The following is an 18,355-nucleotide window of genomic DNA, read 5'->3' on the forward strand; positions in this document are numbered from 1 at the left end:
TCGGTCTTAAAACACCTCCATGGATGGGGCATTCACAACTTCCTTAGGCAACCTGTACCATTGTCTCAACATTGTCTAAGTACAGAATTCCTTCCTAAAATCTAACTTAAAGTTCCCCACTTTTAGTTCATCAGACCATATAAAAAGTTGGTCTATCTTGTTTATAAGCTCTCCTCAAGAACTGGAAGGCTGCAATGAGTGTGAAAGACTATATTCTGAATTCCTTTTCTTTTTTTCCTTGGCTCAAATGTCATCTCATGAGGCCTTTTTGGTGATAAAATTGGCAAGTGCAAATTGTCTAGGGGGGCAAGTGGTGGGTGACACAGTGCTGCAACACTTCTGCTTATGATTGTGAAGATAAGCAGAAGCGAGACAAGCGGTCTTTTTGCGAAGGGGGGGGGGGGGGAGGAGGGTACTGAAGGACTGAAGGATACTGAGGGTATTGAAGGAGCTGACCAGTGCAAAAGGCAATATGCAACAAAGGCACCACTCCCTGGTGGCTTATCTATTGGGCCAGGTGCATCACAATAAAAGAGAAGAAAAAAAAAAAAAAAAAGAAACTGAGAAGCTGAGTATAAAAGCCTCCCACTAAACTAAGTACTTCGGAGAGGAACTCACTGAGAAAAGAAAGCACTTCGGTGGAAGAATTCCCTAAGAGAAAAAACCGCTTAACAAAGAATTCCCTGGGGGCTGCTTGCTGCAAAGTTTTCTGGCTTCATCCCATCCCCTTTAAAAAGTATTTAATTGCCAAAAAACGCAAGTATGTTTGCTGAGATATGTAGATAGATACACATACACATATGTAATCTACACCTTAATATTTTCCTTCATCCTGAAAAATACTGATGCAATGTAAAATACTCCTGTCCTTTTTTTAAGTGTTGTGAACCTTTGTCATTTTGTTGTCGTCTGAGGTCCAAGGGACATCATTTTACCTTTGGTTTACATATGAAGCAGAGGAAATATTTAGTAAGCCTCATGCCAATGAACACTTTTTAGCAGGATACTCTCATGTATAAAAACACTTTTTAAAGGCTTGTTTTCAAGCCTATCAATGTTTAGTAAAAACTGTTCTCTACATGCTACAGCTCCTTCTTAGTTTGCTTCCTGTATTGCTCCTACCAATTGCTGCTACCCTTTCCTCTGAGGGAAAAAAAAAAAAAAAAAAAAAAAAAAAAAAAAGAATTAAACTGATGGATTTTAGCCTGAGGAAATTGCATGTGCTTCTCTTTGCACAACCTGCAATGCAGTAGGACAAACTATAGCCAGTATACCCTCTGATTGAGCAGACTGGCGTACTCAAATTATTTTCTACTTCTTCGTGTACCTCTGCCCACAGCAGGTAGGAAAAACTGCTAGGAGGCAGCTAGTTTGATGTTTCACTTTTACCTGACTGCTAGTAAAAGTCTGTCTCTTTATCAGTGTGATACAACAAAACTTCTTTAAGATTACAAGGAGCTTTGCGTAGTGGGATAGAATACTTCATCTTGTAAATTCAGTCTTCTATGAGATGTCAGTCTTTAAAAAACTGCTCATTTATACAGAATCACAGAATGGCCAGTCTTGGAAGGGACCTCAAGGATCATGAATGTCCAAGCTCCCTGCCACATGCAGGTCCACCAACCTCCCCATTTAACACTAGACCAGGCTTCCCAGGGCCCCATCCAATCTGGATGGACATAATTAAATATCAAAATTCTGCCAGGTCAAAACAGGAAGCATCTTATTCATAACAATACATGTGAATATCCATTGTCTATTAAACCACACAGAATTACAGGTAATTGCAGCTGATCCTTATTTTCCGAACTGGAAAACTCCAACTCTTTTTGGTATTTTCCCATGATTGAATGGTCATGAATTTTGCCTCACACACCTGCTGTGAAGGTCTCTTCCTGATCAGTGAACAGGAAAACACCAGCCAGTTCTCCTTTGGAGTGTGAACACATTGTGTGAAGACATCTTTTGTCACTGTCATACTGCCATGACCTTATTTCCTGTATTTTTTAAGTTTTGAGTCTATCAGGTTATCAGCTGTGTACTCTTTTGTCTGAAAATTGCTTTAAATAAATCTAACACAGAACATTACAGCCCAACATTAGGGGATATCAGTGTAAGGAATCTGCTCAGTGCCACCTAGAGCCATGCAGCTTTGTAATGCACTGCTAGTAGGATGCCATAAGCTATCTACTGAATTTGCCAAGCCTCAGGACTGAAGTTTGTGAAGTCTGCTCTGTCTTCCTGCAACTTCCTTGACCTGCTTGCAGATTTATTTCACTTTGTTTAGCAGAAACAGCCATCTCTTTAATTGTTGAGGTGTCTATGGGCAATTTGATAAACTTCTATTTAGCTTCATGTGGTATCACCACAGATTTTACAAAACTGTCATAATAAAGCAGCATAGAAAACACAATGATACGTGAATAAAGTTCCTTAGGGCTGAAGACATAGAATTAGGAGCAGAGGAGTACATGCATGGGATGATAAAAAAAAATGGGGCAGAGACTAGCATTGGAGGCCCCACAGCAGTCCTATAAGAAATACAGACATGGAGATGGCCAAAACTGAGCTTACTGTTAATAAAAAGAACAAAGAAATTGTGCATGTAAAATACATATCCAGCAACTTTTTGATGCAACATTAACCTGCAGATCAACAAAGAAAGAACAAGAGGTGAAAGCATGGTAGCAAGCCTATGGATATGACTCTTTTCTTTGAGGATGATGTGTTTGGTTCTGAGAGTGCTGTTGATTATAATAGGTCTCTGTGGGCAAGGGAGTAGAAATTCAGAATAACTTCTTCCTGCATAAACACCAACTACATATAAATTTTAAAATCCAGGCACACTATTCCAACACTACTGAAGTTGGATGGCAGCTATTTTCCTCTCTATATATTTCATTAAAATCTTTTCATTCTCCTTTCAGTGGATATTTAAGCTTTAGTAAATTTGGCAGTAACACAATGACTCCTAACCAGCTTAGCTTATTTTGCTGCACCAAAATATCAGTAACTGAATGGAAATCCCATAAAATATGTTTTTTATATCAAAACATGAGGAACTGAGAATTCTTCCACAAATGTCAGTGAAAATGTGGAAGTACTTTGTTCTGGACCAAATGTTCTAGCAAAGAAAATCCCCACAAATGTGCTCTGGTAACATTTATGTCACAGCATGCATGACAGGGCTGATGGAATGAAACAATCCATGGACTACTTTTATCCTGCTGGGCAAATTCTTATCACTGTGTGTTGAAATCCAAAAGTGATTAGTGTACCAGAGAGATATGCAGTGCCATCCCAAGCTCTTTGTCAGAAAAGAGAAGCTTCATTTTGGTATTATTTCAAAAATCCAGAAACAAGGACAGCTGATGGAAACCCTTGCAGCTGTCAAGTCCAGAGACTTTACAGCACTGAGACCAGTATGGGAGCCCTGGAGCTCTCTGTCCCTGCTAAACAGAGGTGAAAAAAAAGTACACAAATCACTAGCTTAAAAAGATTCACAATTTTAGAAGAAAATAAGACAAATGTTTGTGATTTTTTGTTTGTTTGTTCTTTTGTAGATTTTTTTTTTTTTGTAATCTTTGCACCTATTGTAGTCATTTTCATGAACACAGCATGGTGCAAAATCACCCAACTGCAGAAAAAGAGAATTATTAATTTACTCTCACTTACTGATTATGAAAAAATAAGAGGCTATCTTGGGAGTTACTATCTTGGAAGACAAGTTCAAATGCTTCAAAAGCACGTATAATGTATAATTTCCGAAACAATGAAGTGCTACCTATAACTTAGACTTCAAAGGAGTACAAGTTCTAGAGAGTGATTGAGAACACTGCAATTAAACATAGGTATACCATATATGAGGACTTAGCCACATCACCCACAAGATGTACCCTGTCTTCCATCAAGAATGTGTGCAACTAAGGTGCTATGCAGGCACCTGAACAGGATTCTAATGTAGGCCCTGAAAACACCTCTGCCTCTCTGCCACTGTGCTTTAAGTACACATTCAGCCCACCCTGAACAACAACAACAAAATTTTATAAAGCACTTGTACAGTTGTTGTTTTTGTCTTTTAACCGCACATACTAGAGATGGAATATGCTTATACATTCCCTCTCTCTATTATTTAATGAACTTTTAACTGTTTCAAGCAGTGAAAGTGTATTATTTTCTTTGGAAATTGTTTTACAATACAAATGTTTTTGCAGCAAAAGATAGTCCTTTCTGTCATGAAAATCAGTTCCAGCAATTTCTGTTGTACTTGTAATTGAGCCTCAATGTCCCAAAATATATTTGCGTGCATTCTACCACTTGTAGAAGTTACCATTTATAGAAATTTTGTTTTTCTAATTTTTCTTTATAAATCAGTCCCTTCTACCCACAAGACATGCTTATCTTGTCTCATTTCATCTCACCAAATGTAAGTGTTGTTTTCTTCCGCTATGATATTTCCATCACTTACCATTCACTCGAAGCATACTGTTGCTATGGGCACCGCTTGGATTCCTCCCCCTTTTGTTTTCTTATATACAGAAAAGTGGACTGTAAAATGAAGGAGTACCTGTATTCTGGAATAGGCTATACATTTTGTAGTGCCTGTAGCCAAGCTTTCCCATAAAACCTTTCCATGCTATCTTTTACAGTTAATACCACATCCTTATCATCAGATAAACAGTGTTTCAACAGGGTAAAACAAAGTGCAAGAACCTGTATTGGCCTCAGTACTCACATTAAGCCACGTCCCCTTACTTTAGCCACCTTGAACTGCATGCTGACATGAACCACCGGGTCTGCTGCTCCACAGTGAAAGCACTGGCTATCTCCCAAACATTCAGGTTTTGCATAGCTAGCACAGTAGTTTCCCCATTATTTTATCCTGTAGCATAATGCACTGAACCACTTTACATTTAATTTCTCTCCTTAATGAATGCTAGTCATAAAAGTATGTCTGTGCTACTCAGCTGGCATCCCGCATACAGAGTGCATCAGAACTGCAATACACTATTACAGGCTACCAGATGGACAGCAGTGCAAGAATCACATTTAACAGTAGTACAGAAAATCTTAAATTCCCAACAAAAGCTTCTTATATTGCTAACAGTGTCAGCATATCCAGGATATTAATTCAGCCTTCCTTTTCATCATTCCATCATGAAGTTACAGATGATCAAATGCCTGCAGTATGATACTGCACAAAAATGATGCAAACTCATTTAAAGCAGTATGTGAGGTTACTTACACAATTATTTCCACCACAGCATAGGAATATTCCTCTTTCTGCTATTAATATTTGCTTTAAAAAGCATCCAGGTCCTTTATCAGCTCACAGTTTTCACATAACTGAAATTAGTAGCATTAATCTTCCCTTCGGCAATAAAAAAAAAACGTGTATCAAAATTGCTCAGCAAAAGCCTTAATGCCATCTGTATTCCAATTCAAATGCTAAACTAGACTCTCTCTGTGTTGCTTGGACACATTACTCTAGCACAGCAGATTTGTCACTATAGCAGGAAAAATGCTTTTTTTGTGTCTTGACTTCTTTTTCAGTCAGCTGAAGATCACATTATTGCATTCCATTTTAAGCGCTAGGGGAAAAACGTGGGGAAAAACAGACATTTTCTTTTTTCCTAAAGACTGTATTAAAAAATTATCAGCACACAGAAGCAAAATCACAATGATGTAAAGTAATTATCTGTCCTGTGCTTAGAAATGAAAAAGAGTAGTGCAAATTCATGCCATTAGGTTAGCTTGCTTCTCACAGATCCTGCTAGCTGAGATTCGCATGAAGCAGAAACTTCAGCTGTGCTTTTCCAGATTCTGACATTCTGAGCCTAACAAAGGCTTCCCACGATTTCCAGGTCTTTTTGCCCTTCAAGTAAACTGTAATAAGCAAGGGAAGTTGTACACAAGAGCTCCTGCATTAAAACTCCGCGTTCTGTGACAGGCACAGATTGCCATCTGCTGGTCACTGGCCTACACCTTAAGTCAGGGGAAAGGGGATTTCAGCGAGGATCTCTGCAGTGGCTTTATTTGAAGAAAATATTTCTCTTCAGTTCATTCAATAGGCACGCTGAAAGCACAGATTAGCATTTAAAAAAAAAAATATTTTGAAATGAAGCAAGACTGGTCATCTATTTTTTCTAGCTGTGTCTTGGTACATTAGATGGTAGGTGGCAAAGTTCTGTTATTTAAAAGCTGGGGATACATGACAGTGGAATAACGCTGTAGAGATTCTGACACATGCATGAACATCATACAGTCCTCCAAAACGTGACTGAGTGGGAGGACAGTGGGCTTGTATCAGACAGCTGTAAGCACTGGGGAGCAGCACTGTACAGGCAGCCTTTGACATACAGCAGAGTGCAGACACTTTGCACATTTCCACATCCCCCCAGTATTTCTCCCCACTGCAAAGCTTTTGACAGCTGGTGCCCTGTGCAGTGCAGCATGATCACTCCGTACTGTGGTGTTCCCATCCTCAGGCAGTACTGCATACAAATTCTCATAGCATCCATCACACTCCAGCATGAGATATCCTCGCTCACAACTGATCAGTTAACTCTTCAATTGGGCACAGTGTCTTTCACACAATGCTGACAAAGGCAAGGATTCCTGCTCCGTGCCTCAGAGATTAAATTGCCCATGCAAATGAGGACAGTGCAAAAACCGCACTGCGAACAGCCGCAGCAGACACAGGCACGCACTCCATCCTACCAGCTTCACACAGGGCTTCTTGCCAGTCAGACAGAGAGCACAGCAACACCGAAGTCACCCACAGCAGTGAGCCTCATGGCATTTCTCAGAGACCAGGCAGAAGCTGAGAAGGGTGCAACGACCTGCCTCCCTCCTTGCAGTCTCACAGAGCCTCACACAGATATACTATCCTTGTGCACTGTGCTTTTCTAGCTGTCAGTTCTCTAGAACAGTAGAAAAGAGTCTTGAGACATCACAAAAGCATTTAAATAGAATACAGAGCCTCGTACATAAAGGTGGCTACAGTGGAATCACACACACACAAAAAAAAAATATTTGGCTTGAAAAGAATCTGAACAAGGGAGAACAACATGTGAATGGCTATACACACACAGCAACACTTTTCTCTGCAGCATTAGCAGTAACTAGCTGGGTCTGGAAACACACTATATGCAAGAGCAACTCCTGACTCCAAGGTTCCTGCAAGCAGATCACACAGCCCCACCACCCAGCCGCCCTTCTGCTCAGCGCTGCTCTCTGCAGAGGAGCTGCAGGGCAGGCTGCAAGAATCGAAAACCTGAAATCACTCTGGTCATTAATTCAGATGTGCGGCAGTTAGCAACTCAGCACTCAGCATCACACTGCAGTTTCATAGATACCATCGATAACTGCATCTTATGTGCAGACATGCATCTGCACAACCCAGAATTTCTGGCTTGCTCTTTGTTTGCAAAGCAGTATCTGAGGAGAGCGTACTCTCTAGAAGTGGTTGTCTCCTTACAAAAGTTAAAGAGAATGTTTCAAAATAAAAAATGCATCCTTATTTTTCAACTTCTGAGGAAAAAAAAAAAATGTGAAAAATCTATAATCCTGTTCTAAAAGAAATTTCAATCCACACTCCATTATGGCTGTGCTGCCTTCTCTTCCTAATATATCGTTCAAAATTCTTAATGCAGTGCACTGGAATTTGGGTTTTCAGTTTTCATTCCATCACTATACCATCTCTTTCCTAATCAGTATGCTGGATGGCTGCGTATTTAGTACATATTCCTCAGACTGATTCCTTCCTCCCAGATGAATTGTTTAACATTTTTCTACATTAAGCTGCATTTGCTACTTGGCAGTGCACTGCATAAATGATCCAGAATCTTCTGTGTTCAGTTTTGTTCCTACCACCTGTTTTATTTCCTCAAAAAACAAATATGTGTAATTTTTTATATACTGTAAAAATAACAATAAATATTATAAAATTCAGTTTTAAAAGGTTTCTACCAATTTCTGCTGTTTATCCACTGTTCCCTAGAATAAATCAGAACCCTGTTTTTCACTAGTAATTAAAAGGTATACTTAGAATTTAATTTCTATGTAATAATTTCACAGATAATTCTGAAGTAAAACAGTTAGCTATAAATTAATAGTGAATATATATATCTTGCTTTTTTAAGTTAGCAATTAGAATCCATAAATAAAGAGTAAGATCATCATGGGCTCATTCTTATGCAAAATATATATGGTTTTAGAACTCGCTCACAAAAGCAATGTAGCATTATTTCATAAAGGTACATCTGACCAGGACTTGCATATTTCAGTGCATTATCTTTGTGATCAAACAGATGCAGACAGAACAAATCTAAGTCCTGCTCTATATTCATCCCACATGAGGTATCTTTAAAATATGCTTTCACAGACATTTTTACTCTAGAGGAAGCAGTTTCTGTTGTGGCACCTAGCCTCTGATTAGACTGAATTAGATATTTTTTTTAACCCACCTAACACACTGATCCTGTATCTGACTTTCATTTGCAGCAATGCAAGTCTTATTTTCACCACCTCTCAATTTGTAACAATGAGGAAACTTTCTTCTATTCAGAGTTTATCAAAGGACAGAAATAGAGAAAATTCACTCTCCAACAATTGCCCAACAAATTAAGTAATAAATTGCATTAGCGAACATGTATAGCTCCACCAAGCAACACAAGACCTCTGCAGCCCTGTTTCCAAATGTCCCTCCAATCTTCTGCTCATTCAATTGTGTTGCAGACTTTTTTCCAGGTGGATGACATTCACTTCTGTGTACCAAAAGGGTGATTGGCCTTCTTAAGACTTAATACAAACACTGCATGAACACTATTCTGGTCCTCCCCATGCCCCTAAGAAAAGTTGAAAACTGCTTTAATGACCCAGTTTCCTTCAGGCCATTACAAAGGTGTCTCGATTTCTTTGAATCTTGCTGTTTTCATTTCTTATCACAAAGCCTTCCCTATAGGCACGTTATCACCAGCAAGCGCTGCAGGATGGAGCAGGTCGTAATTTCTTACCTTTATGCTCCCTTCTTTAATCAGAATGTCATTTATATAAACCTCTCCTACCAGAATTTATCCTGCCTTTCCAAAGATCTCTGATCTATAGGCTGATTCACTCTGAATGCAGTGCAAGGTGAAGTGCATCTCTTTACCTCCTGCGCAGTCCAGCAGAAAGCTCATCACTGGTATGAGTCCACACCATTGTGGTAGTCAGTGTAATCAGTAGGGACCCCAATCTGCACACAAGTCCAACCCCATGTGTCCCTTCCTACCTGACCTTTCCTTTGTGCAGCAGCCCAGGAACCACGCAGGTTCCGGTCACTGCCCTGCAGCTGTTTCTGTTTGTGCTTCTCCTATATTGGTGGTACTGAATGCCCCCCAACTACCATTAGGCTTTGAGATGTCACCTACCAACCTACACTGCAGGTCCCATTACTGCAGTATATACACTTCTGTACTACTACACCAGTGTTTGCTGGCTTTATCCCCATGTTTTTCTTAGATGGGAATATAAAGAAAAGAGTAGAACACAGAGAAATAACAATACTGCAACACAGAAGTTTTTGGCACAACAAGGGAGGGTCCAGCATTTCATATCAGCATCCATCTCATTTCTTTCTCTCCCTCAACACTGTCTGCAGCACAGATCACTTAGTTCTACAAAGGGACACGCGAGGATTAAAAAAAAACCACAGAGAAATATATGCCTCTGTGTGAATGGCACAGAGATTAGGGGCTGACTTGCTTCTGAAGGGACTGAGTTTCAGCTGGCATAAACTGGCTCCATTTTATTGTCATCAGTGAAGTTACATTATTTACACCAGCACAGAATATAGCTCAGAGGCTTCAGAAGCTCAACACTTTCAGCAAAATAAAAAGAAGGCTGTCACACACTGGTTTATGGCTTAAAAACAATGAATGGGATCTCACAGAGTTGTAGATAGCAATTTGTTAAGCTATCACAGCAAGACCTAGGGGCAAATCCAGGGCTGAAAAGCATTTCCATCCAAAGATTGTTACTGTACCAAATAAGCTACCTAGCAACACAAACAGACTCCTTGGTGCTAATGAATTTAAACAGCACAGATACATTACCACCTATGGCTCTTTCCCTCCAAATCACCTGGCTGAGCTCAATAAAATGAAGACAACAAATGTTTTTATATCTGGAGCTGCATTCGATATGTGGTGTTTTATCATTTTACTCTGAAGCTCACTGCAAAATATGCCTACTGATTCAGTTAGAATTTCTTCGAGAAAAGGATCTTCTTGTCAGCCTTTTTACCTCATTCCTGCTCTGCACAGCATCACCAGCTTTGACATGCAGTAGTACACTGGTGGAAAGGGAGAAAAAGGAGAAAACCTACATGAAATCATTTTTTCTTCTGACTTAGGATTAAAACTTAGGAAACATTCTGGTACTACGTAAGGCTAATATTACAGCAAATAGCTCATCACAGCAGCAAGTATAAAGCACGGTCTTCTTTCTGTCTGTGCACTGAGTGGGCTGAGAGTTTTTATTTCATACTTCATTTACACCTTGCTGAATGATGCCATAGAAATGGCAAAAGTTTCATCTCCTCCCACTCATGCAGCAGCACAATGTGTGTAGCAGCAGCAGCTCCCACATCGCTTGCAGGAAGCTGGGATCTGATGCCGATCACAAGTTCAAAACTCCTTCTCCGGAGTGACATACTGAGTTGGTAGCAAATATCTTCTATTTTCTTATTAATCCTTGCTGCAGAGATAACAGCTGATAGGAAAGCAGCTTAGAATTTTAATCACATACACTAAAAAAAACTGGAGTTTTCCTCAAAAGTTCTTCACAATGAGAAATGGGAGGGCAAATTAACACAAAATCTGTTTAGAAAAATGCTGAAATGAAGAGGACAAGCATTTGTATGTAAGAACAGAGTCTAAAGCAGAAAAGGATAAGATTGTATATTCTTTGTTAATCACCATCAATTCACTGGAAATACTGCAGTCTAACCACATCTGAAAATCTAGAAACTTTTGAGAGGACTCAGAGAAAACTTAAATAAATAAGGTCAGAGGACTGCTAAGAGCAATACTGCTTAGGGAAAGCAAACATTCACATCTCAGGTCCTGAGCAAGCCCAAGAGGCCTGACAGGTGCTCAGGGCCATGGCTTTGGCAGATTCCAAAGGCAGCCAATAAATCAAACAGATCTAATGAAAAGACACTGCTCTTATGCTGAGCAGCTCTTTGGTCTGAAATTTTCAGAAAGCAAGAAACATGGTCAAGGAGGTTAGTAATAAACTCAGAACTAGTCTGAAACTTCTTAATATTGGTAAGTGACCAAGGACTTCTGCCAGCTCCCATGCATTCTACTTTGGCCACAGTCCCATTTGTCCATTAGTACACATCAACTTCTCACAATACACCAGAGCAAACTCCATCAACTAACACTCTGCTAGCAGTTTCACTGAAGAGGCCAAGAGCTCAATCTGCATATTGTCTGAATAACTCTGACTGCCATATCCTGTCTATGTGAAATATTTGTAGCAAAATTTTCACGCTACCATGCAACCACTGTAGAAGGGAGCACAAAAGGACCACCATGCCAAACGTGTGCCAGTGAACCTTGTCTGCTACGAGCAGGAGGTCTGACATATCAGTCTGTGAACACTGCAGTGAAATGATGTTTGTACAGATGAATAGTAGAGACAATCTCTTTGAGCATTTCGACTGCCATGAATAGAATGCCAATAAAAACTTCAGTGTTTGCTTGAACTGATTATCAATGCACATAAATAGTATTTTCTAGGTAGAAATCACTGTATTTTAGTTAAATTTTCTCTTTTAATCTTTTTAATCTAAATTCACTAAAAAAAAAAGTGATTTAATAAAAAACACTACAATTTGCTAACTTTCGAAATGTCAGCAAATATTTTGACTATTTAAAAGCATTTGTTTTTCTAACTCCTTCTGTTGGGAAATTCTTTGAAACTGATTCTGGACATTAAGTTCTAACTTCTTCAAATAATAATCTGGGGAGGGGAAAAAACGTGACCACAATATTACCAGCTCAGTATTGGCCACATAAGCAAATTTTGATGCCCTTTCAAATTATAGGTGAAGTATGCCTATGTGTTATTGCAAATGTGTGTCTGATAAATAACAGAATGAAGAAGCTACAGAGAATCAGAAAATGTTGGATTCCTGGGAAACGTGTGCAGTCCTAAAAGTCCTAAGTTTAGCTTTCAGGACACAACATTTCTAATCACTCCAGCATAGTCATAACACTTTTTTTTTTTTTTTTAAATCATTGAATAATTCATTTGCATCATTCTTTTTTGCAGATTGCCAAGACCTACACAGGAATATCCTTTGTGTGCTGCAGATTCTTTTAGGTCTACAGTGAGAGACCCAAGAGCTGCTTTGATATAGAGAGCTTCACAACAAAGTATCTTGCTTGTAAAGGAGTCCTGCTACATTTTAAGCTGTATGCATGAAAATGCCCTAGAACTTGAGCTGCCTATATCAAAGCCAACCAGCTGACAAACCCAGCACAGAACCAGCAAAAGTGGGTTGCATATTAGTGAAAATTTGAGAGGTTGATATATCAGCATGCAGAATCAGTCCAGCTCTAACTCTTACAAAGAATCATCAGAATTGCACAGGCTAAGAATGGAAAAACCCTATTGACATGATGAAAAAATCCTACTTATATGTATCCTGTGGGTTTAGAAACAGAAGCTGCTGCTCAGATAAAATGGTCTTTGCCTCCAGAGATGTTAGCGATTTCATCCCACTCGTTGCACCCACCAAAAACAACCTGCAGCAGCTCTAATGGGAGCATGCAGAATGCTTGACCAATTAAAGAAGCAACATCAGCAAGAGCAAACGGCAGCTGATCACACTGCCAGGGCAGTGACAGGCTACAAGAGGAATTTCACAGAAGCTTACCAGAGGGAAGAACTCAAGGCAGACTTGAGTGAGGAGGCCAGCAAAAACAGGAAGATTGGGCCACTGAGTGAACTGAAATAGAAAAACACATGTAAAATGGGACAGGAAAAAAATCTGTGTGGAAAACATCATAAAATATTTCAACTGCTAGCTGGTGTGGAAAATCACTCCTTTAAATCTTCAGCCTTTATGGAAATATTGATAACAGCAAGCATTTTGAAGTTCGATATTTTTACACAGAGTTCAAAAACCTTGAAAAACAGGGTCATAAGTACCCTGGATTACACACACAGAATGTAGATGCTAAGGACACAGTCAAATACAAAGCTGAATGTCCAAAGGTTTAGGCTACTGAATCTACACAAGAATTGATTGTGAGTATGCTGGAGTTGCTTTTCATTTTCAAATCCTTTTGTCTATGTTAGCTGTAAATAAGACCTTTTGGACACTTTCATGCTATTACAAAAGCATTTGGAAAAGTATTAGCCAATATTCCTGATGTTCCCAGACCCAAATTCTTTCAGAACTATTCTCCTTTCTCCTTCCAACATGAGATCAATGAGAATGTAGAGGATAGGTATACCTTAAAACACACACCAACAGCCACCAATTAATTTGTCAGGCAAAGTGACAGGGAAGGATGCTGCAAAGTCACTGAGGAGCTGATAAGATTTGGGAAATTAAGAGCAAATACTGTGGACAAGAGGGATCTACTGAAGTAGAAGTATTCACAACAGTATATTTGACATTTCCAACATTTGGCAAGATAAATCCACCATCCTATTTTATTCCACCTATGATCCTTTTTGGTCTCCCTATGTGTTTGTACCCTCTCCTGCATGACAGATCCTTACCCCATTCAAAATCAAAAAAAAAAAAAAAAAAAAACCACACACAGAAGTAACAAAGTTCTACTAGCTGAAATTGATTTTGGAAGCATGGGAAATCACAGAATCATAAAATCTTGAAAAGGTTGAAAAGACCTCTAATATCCTCTAGTTCAACTGTCCACCTACCAGAATATGTTTTTCCTAATATCCGAATTGAACATTATCTGTTGCAACTTGAGGCCATTCCTTTTTGTTCTATCACTAATGTGGGAGGAGAGGCCAACCCCCACCTCACCATAACCTCCTTTCAGGTAGATGGAGAGGGCAATAACGTCTCCCCTGAATCTTCTCTTCTCCAGACTAAACAATCCCAGTTTTCTCAGCCCCTTCTCATTAAGCTTTTGCTTCAATACCCTCACTAGCCTTGTTCCCCTTTTCTGGAAAGGGCAAAATGAATTATACATACTGCAAAGACAAATACCTGCTTGCACTCATAGCAAGATGTGCCTAATATTTATTACTCGGCTTAAAGTTGTCAACTCCCCACACAAGCAGAAATGACCCACTCTTGCCACTACTGAAACACACCATCTACCACCTTTCTGCACTCACATCCACTGTTTGGTCCCCATAAACATTCAGCAAGCACTGATGAATGTCAATGGATGCCAAAATAGGAGGCATTACTTTTGGAGTAGCCTTTGTATATAAGTACTGAAAATATCGATTATATAATTGTGTGTACAGATTACTTTAAAAAATGCCCTGACAAAAACAGGCATTTTGCAATGAAAACCTTCAATTTATTCCAAAGCCATTTTTATCATCAATAACAACAAAGCTCCAAGAAGATGTTGTGAACAGCTAGTTTTGCCTAATTATCACCTCTTCCCACACCCAAGAACAGCCAGCAATGGTTAGAAATGAGATATGAAGTTATGATGTTGCCATCTGTGCCAGAAAAAAATTGTTTCAGAATATATTAACCAGAATTATAATAGCTGTAAATTACCTGTAAGTTTACAATTCCTTTCGTATTTCATATTACTGAACTGAAAAGCATCCACTTAAATATGTATACACATACATACATGCAAGCATATATAGACGTGTGTGCGCATACTGTCTAAATAACACACGCAGGTACAGCTCTTGCTTCTCTTGTCAGCTCTTAACAGATTTGAAATGAGAAAATACACACAGAATAACAATGCAGTAAAGCTAAGCATTATGACCTGCATTGAATTTACAAAAGAATGGGGGTGTCTACTATTTTTTTATTATTATTTTTTTTTAAATCATGACTTTCTTCTCTTGTAAAATGTCTTTTTCCTATATAATCTCCAAAGAGATGCTCCTGGCACAAATTACTTAAAAACCCTGTAATGCAATTTTAAGATCACTGCATAAAACATTTCTTCCATCCTTCTAATAATAATTTCCTGAAAGCCACCACTAGAACAATTATGTACAGTTTAAAGGCATTTGTAAGAAAACTGTTTATCAGCATCTAGACGGATCTACATGTTCCTCCAAATGGTAGATTTAGCCTCTGAATCTTTGATTTAGCTGACAGACATGTATAATCTCCAACTATTGCCTAAATATCTCTTTGGATATGTGTCAAAACTAATACAATTGAGAGAACAAATTCAGTTCACTAAGTTTCCTCCAGATCTAGGTAGTCAGAACTGCAGCTTTTGGTGGATACATTTTTAAAATTCAACTTTATTCCTCTTTCTTGATTCAGAAACTAGATCTATTTTGTTCCAGAGGTCATCAGTGTAACCAGATGTTTGAGTTTAGAATTACAGCTTTAAGGGCTTTGTTTATAAGAATCTAAAATAGATCTTAGCCCATAATATTTACCTTTTCTTGTTCAAATGACTGTGAGGCTGGATAAATAACAATTTTGAAGCAACATAATCAATGAAGTATAACAGAATAAATGATGCAAAGCAACACTTATACGGAAGAGCCACACAGGAGGAGATGACAAGATATTTTGTTCTATGACAATCAGATCATAATAACTCTGAAGATTGTAATGATTTATTTTGTTCCCTGCTAAGGTTCAGATTTCAGAAACAAATTCACATGGAAGACTGTGCATGAAAGCCAATTTTGTACATGATTATGCTCACATCAAAAAATAATTAACATAAAGCAATCCCCTTGTTAGACACTGAAGTGCTACTTAAAATTAGTAGTCAAAAAAAGAACAGAAGGCTTTCCTTTTTTTTTTTTAAATCAATGATTTTCATATTAAGTCTAAGAAAAACGATTATAAATAAATAAATTCTAAGTTGTAACACACACACACAAAAAGGCTTAATCTTCACTATTGAGGTTTGAAGTAACATTATTTACAGATTAAGCCTTCCCAGGGGGTGCCTAGGTTTTCTTAGTTTTGGTTCAGAGTACCAGTGCTCAAACACAACAAGCATGCTCCAGCAGGGTGAGTTCACCTGCTGTTGGAGGGCAGCTTGAAGGCCATTTTTAAAGAAGGAAACTGGGGACTGAGGCTGACCTTACAGCAACAACAGGGAAAGACCACCACCACCACCACCACCACCCCTCCCCCAGAGCAGCAGTCTATACACAAGGATAGGGCCTAGATTGACTCCTGGGAATTTAGGATGGCTGAAATCTTGTTCCAGCAAATACAAAGATTATTATAAAAATGAAACAAAAATACCTTTTCTTGAGGTGGCACATCACTGATTAAAGTCTTCCCTATAAAATTGTTCACTGCTTACAAATAGTATAATGTACATGCACTCATAAAGAAGCATATAAAAAAAAAAATCAGACTTCTGTAAATCTCTGAAGCAAACCCACTTCTACCAAGTCTCCTTTATTCTGCTGCTGGCTGAGCAACAACCAACAGTCAATCTCCTCATCGTGGTGGATCCAGGGTAGAACAGACCTCCTACTACCAGCAGAACTTTGAAACAAGTATTCATCTTTTAAAGAGAGAAAATAAATGACTTTAGAATGTTTTTCATGAGCCAAGCTCAGTGTGTCATCCAACTCTTATAAAAATGGATGTTTCTACACAATTACTTGTACTCTGGACTCAATTGCTTCATTTAATAATCAATGCCTCCCACTCTCAGATGTCTGCATAAGTTCTTTTAGCTTCTTTTCTAGATTATAAAAATTGCATGCATGGATATGTAGGAGTATACATATACATACAGGACAAAAATGTTTATTCAGAATAAATGATTTGGCTCTAAAGGAAATGAATTGGCTGTATGCCAAAGGAATGATCCCTTGAGAGAAAGAGAATGGGAGGGAAATGCGTTTTTTCAAGCATTATTCCTCAAACTACTTACATCCTGCTTAAGTAGAAAAGAACAAAATGTCTCGGCCGTATTTCCCTTAATCTAGTACAAACACTCATAATAATAGGCATCACTTTAATCTTCCAAGCAGCTCCACGGAGAATTACCTTAAGCTCATTTTGAGTAGTCATGTCTTCTAAAAAAGCCAAGAACTTCTAGAAAAATGGGAACACAGAAGGGGTCCTCACAATACTTTTGCCAACATTCACCCTCAAGCAGTCATCCTCAAGAAGTACCACTTCCAGGTACTACTGAGTATATAAACCACTCAAAGTGACATTTCCATCTCTGACACCAGTTCCTGAAGCATTACATAAGCACTCATCCAGTTTCCAGAATTTATTCAGACAGCTTGCTGTCTAGGCCATATAAAACAAAACTGAAACTGCCATCTGAAATCCTTCGTTAAATTCACATTCCTCAAATTTCACGTTCGAAGAATGTAATTAGAGTCCACTACGGAGCCCAACACATAAAACTAATAATTTTAATCTAGTTTTGCCTACTGGACATACTTATCACAAACACTGAATGCTTTATGATCTAAAAGCAAGTAAGCATGCCATGCATTTTGCACATACTGTGAAGATGTATTATTATGCAGACAACCCATATTCTGAGCTGTATGTATGCTGAGACAGACCATACAGGCAAGAGACCAGTGCGATAATGGGGATGATCATCAGATGAGGAAATACACCTGACAGTGAGCTTTCTTGATACAGGAACACTAAGTCAGGAACTGGACTCTGAAGTTTCACCTGTATTGATCATTACCTAGCCATCATCACCAAGGATTCATTTCCATGAGTTTATAGAATGTGATACAGCACAGCACAGAAACCAACCACACACTGCCAGCTGCTTCATCTGAGCCACCAGGCCTGGGAGCATCGCCCTGCCTGCCAGCCTCACTCACACAGACAGCCATCCTCTGACGAAAACACCCACTTCAGATTTGAGCAGGGCTGAATTGAGAGAAAGCTTTGAAACTGAACGGTTTGAAGTTTCCATTTATCCCAGTAAGGACCAACAGATAGAAGCAAAGCTGTCTCAGTTCCGTGGAGGTGCACGCACCTCCAGCCCCTCCAACGGCAGCACTGCGTTGCTCAGCACCGCACCCCTCGCGTTAAGCCCGGCGCCTGCTGCCTCCCGCCTCTCCTGGTACCTGTTGGCATGGTCCGCACAGCGTCTGAGCATAGTAGCAAAATATAATTCATAGTAGCAAAATATAATTCATAGTA

The 18,355-nt window shown here is 39.0% G+C and overlaps 1 long non-coding RNA gene across 1 annotated transcript in view; it reads right to left on the bottom strand.

The window, feature by feature from the left end:
* LOC122175430 overlaps nucleotides 1-16,569 on the bottom strand; it is a 39,698-nt gene extending 23,129 nt beyond the window's left edge. Inside the window, exons 1-2 of the long non-coding RNA XR_006177414.1 lie at nucleotides 16,460-16,569; nucleotides 12,932-13,003 (exon numbers count right to left, since the gene is read on the bottom strand). This is a non-coding gene — a long non-coding RNA (uncharacterized LOC122175430). The remainder of the gene's footprint in view (nucleotides 1-12,931; nucleotides 13,004-16,459) is intronic.
* Nucleotides 16,570-18,355: the final 1,786 nt, after the last annotated feature.

The sequence above is a fragment of the Lagopus leucura genome, unplaced genomic scaffold (assembly GCF_019238085.1).
Source record: "Lagopus leucura isolate 7727_CA_CO unplaced genomic scaffold, USGS_WTPT01 Super-Scaffold_1, whole genome shotgun sequence".
NCBI lineage: Eukaryota > Metazoa > Chordata > Aves > Galliformes > Phasianidae > Lagopus > Lagopus leucura.